The following is a 3,772-nucleotide window of genomic DNA, read 5'->3' as shown; positions in this document are numbered from 1 at the left end:
AAAAAAAAAAAAAAAAAAAAAAAAAACACACCCCACTTTCGGGGAACAGGGGGTTTAGAAGAGGGCGAAATGAGGAAATGAGGGCCAGGCCAAGTAGGGACGGGGCGGGCGTGTGCTCAGATTGGGTTCTTAATCAAAAGCAGCAGTTTGCTCCCAGAAACCTGCCAGTGTGCGCACCCAAAATGCGCCTCTTGGTCTCCACTGATAGCTTGTAATGCTCTATTTCCACTTAGAGGGTGTGGAAAATATGAAAACAAGTGTTATCTCTAGGGAGAAAACATAATCCGCGCAGCCCAGAGTGCCTGGGGGAAGAAAGGACTTCACCTGCCTGAGCACGGCCCAGAGCCCCGGGTTTGCTGAGGAAACGGAGGTGACGGACGTGCTCTTTCCACGCCTCCCCCGCACCCCAGGTTGGGTTTGGGCCCTTTTGTCCCAGCCGGGTCGTTTCCCGGCTGCCCCAGGGACCCCCTGGGGGGATTTGCACATGGGCGTGCCGACTTGCACAGCCTCCCCGGTCTGTCTTCTGCACGATCGGAGAGCCAGCTGTGTGTGTGACACGGGGAAGGCGACACAGGTCCCGGGCAGTCAGAGCTGAGTAGAGTGCCCTGCGGATGCAGGACAGAGGCACAGGTGTCCAGGAGACACGGAGATCCTCCTCCACCCCAGAGAGACCACAAGGCATCTGGTCACCAGAACCCAGAGATGCCTGGGTCAGACAGACAGAGGGCGAAGCCCCAGGAGACTTACGCGGATTGTGAGAGAAGCAGGGACTCCCACAAAGACTAGGGTGAGAGAGAGAAAAACAACTCACCCAGAGGCACGCAGGGAGGGATCCCCTCGGTCTGCTTGGGGAGGAGGTGGGCAGGGAGCTCTAGAGTGGAAAGGAGTGCGTGTAAGAGGGAAGGAGAGAGAGAGAGAGACAGAGGTGTGTGTGTGTGTGTGTGTGTGTGTGTGTGTGTGTGTGTGTGTGTGTCTGGAGGCACAGCCCCAGGTGCCTGGACACCTCGCTCTGGGGCTCCAGCATTGGGCGGGCAGTGGCCACTCTGACATGGAAGTTCCTCTGTGTCCAGTTTTCCGAGGAGCAGGTCCCAGACCTCAGCTCACTTAGCCCTGGGGTGGGGCTTTCCCAAGAGAGTCGGGAAGGGTCTCTGTGAGGCCCTTGTCAGTGTCCCTGGGGCCATGTGGGAGGAAAGCCAGAGGAGGCGGCCAGGCGCAGCGAGGAACGAGGAGAGCCTTCGCAAATGATTTAATCTCTGGGTGCCTCTGTTTTTCCTTATCTCAAAATGCGGAGAAAGTCAGTACCCATCCATGGAGCGGCCTGAGAGCCAGAGGAGAAATGCAGTAGAGCTCTGAGCACGGTCTGGGAGGGGGCTAAGGCAGGGGGACATAAATGCGAACCAGGGCAAACTTCTTAAACAAATAAATAAGGCTGTATTGAGACTTGGCTTCCATTGCTGTGTGACCCAGGGCTGTTGGCCTTACCTCTCTGTGCCTTGGTCTCCTCATCTGCAGAACCAGGACATTGACAGTAGCTCCTTCTGGGTAGTTAGCAAATTGTGAATAATTCTTAGCCTGGTTGTTATTATTGGGGGTGTTCCCTCGTCCCTGGTGCTTGGGTTGCTGGGGGTGAGATCCTGTGGGGCTCAGCTTGACAGGACCAAGCTTCGGTGGAGTGAACTCAAATAGGGGAATCTGCTCACCCGAGACTTGGGGCAAGTCCCCTCCCCTGGGCACTCTGGTTTGCCCTCACCCCTAGGCGGCGTGGAAGAGAACGTAGCTCAAAATCCTGGCACCTGCTTCACAGAGCAGAGCGTCAGGTTGGGTTGGAGGGGAGCCTTCTCTGGCCCTCTGACAACTCAGAGCCAACTTGCTGCCACACGGGAGGGTGGTGAAGTCTCAGGGGCGCACCCCGCCCCTCCACCTGCCAGGCTTGGTCCCGGGTCACCCTCTGCAGACAACAGAGCCCACTGAGGGCTCCCATCCCGCTTGGGGTGGCCTCTGGAGCAGGGGCCCGGCAGCCAAAGGCCTGGGTTAGCATCCCACCTTTCTGCCCCGGCTGCTGTGCGGCCTCTGCGCAGCTTAGCGACCTCTCTGAGCCCCCTCTTCTCATTTGCGTGATGGTGAAAATAAAGATATCCCCACCCTCGGGCCGCTGTGAAGACTAAATAAGAACAGCGTTATCTTTAGAGAACCATTGAGCGCCTGCTGTGTACCAGCACCGGGCTAAGGAGCTGCTGTGCTGAGCCCATTTCGCAGACCGGAGAGCAAGAGGCAAACGGCGAGGGCTCCGTAAACGTGGCTTTGCTTTAAGACCCTTCTCTCCTCCTTCCGAGGGCACCTGTGGGGTCCCAGCTCCGGGCTGCCATTGGCAACTCCAGGAAGACGAGGGGAGACCGTCGGCTGCTGACTCGGAGGCTCTGCTTCACGTCGCCCTGCCCCAGCTTTCCACCCTGCGTAATGACAGAACAGTAGCCTCCAGCTTTCTGGGCCTGCCCTGTAACCCCCGCGTGGGGTAAGGGGGCTCCGAATCACTTCCACCACACCCGCCCCAACCCGATCCCACCCGCTTCCTGGCACTGCTCCCCCGCAGCCCAGTTTCTGAGAAACGCCAGGGACGGAGAGCGGCAGGGCCTGGCCTGGACGTCTGCACTCCTCTAGGGCGTCTGTCTTGCTGGGAGTGGGGGCTTATTGACACCCTCGACTGCCCTCCCGCAGGGTGTTCAGGGTAAGTCTTCATGGCCACCCTTTTTGTGGACTTAAATTGGGGCAGGAGGACTTGGGGAAAGGCCGACATTGGAGCACCCCGGCTGAGCTCCTTGGGGACCGATGGGGTCCCCGTCCCCCCAGGAGCAGACCTCCAGTGGGATCCCTTGGCGGTGGCGGTCCTGACCAGCCCACGCAGTAGGTCTCAGCCTGGGGCCACTGCAGAGCTGCCCCAGCGCCGCTCCTTGCCTTTTAAAATGTGCTGTGTCTAGGGGCTTCCCTGGTGGCGCAGTGGTTGAGAGTCCGCCTGCCGATGCAGAGGACGCGGGTTCGTGCCCCGGTCCGGGAAGGAGCGGCTGGGCCCGTGGAGCCATGGCCGCTGAGCCTGCGCGTCCGGAGCCTGTACTCCGCAACGGGAGAGGCCACAACAGTGAGAGGCCCGCGTATCGCAACAAAAATAAGTAAATAAAATAAAATTTGCTGTGTCCCTTTAGGCTGTACTTATTTTGGCATCTCGGTCAATGCTCACCTTCCTACCCGCAGCTTCCTGCCCCGTCGAATTTAAAAATCAAACAGAGGTGCAAAGATAAAGCAGTCACTCACACTTTCTGGTTCTTTTATTTTGAAACATGTTTTCTCAGTGCTTGAGATACACCAAGTCTGGGAGCAGTTTGATCACACACAGGTCCTAGCATGGGTTCGTTTTTAAAACTCATTTCCTTGGGGCACTCGGTTTGCATTTAAGTAGTTCATTTCTGTACTCCAGCACCAATTAATTTTTATCCTGGGTACTTTTCTTAATAATTAGAAATCAATTACATGCAAAAAGTCTATATAGCCCTGACATGGGAAGACCCGCTATCTTTAAAAGTGTAAACCTCAAAATATTTTAAACATTTTGTTATATTCCCAGGGTCAGAATCGATCTTTTTACCTCCGTTCTCATCCCACCTCCCTTTTTCCTGTTAAAGTTTGAGAATGAGTTAGGTCCACGTGGCAGCTGCAGGCAAAGCTTCCACGAGGTCATTCCCACCCCGCCCCTAAATTGGGCGAAGACCCATTTAATTCG

This window comes from Lipotes vexillifer, unplaced genomic scaffold (genome assembly GCF_000442215.2).
Source record: "Lipotes vexillifer unplaced genomic scaffold, Lipotes_vexillifer_v1.1 scaffold23, whole genome shotgun sequence".
Taxonomy (NCBI): domain Eukaryota; kingdom Metazoa; phylum Chordata; class Mammalia; order Artiodactyla; family Lipotidae; genus Lipotes; species Lipotes vexillifer.
Note: the sequence above shows the minus strand (reverse complement) of the source record.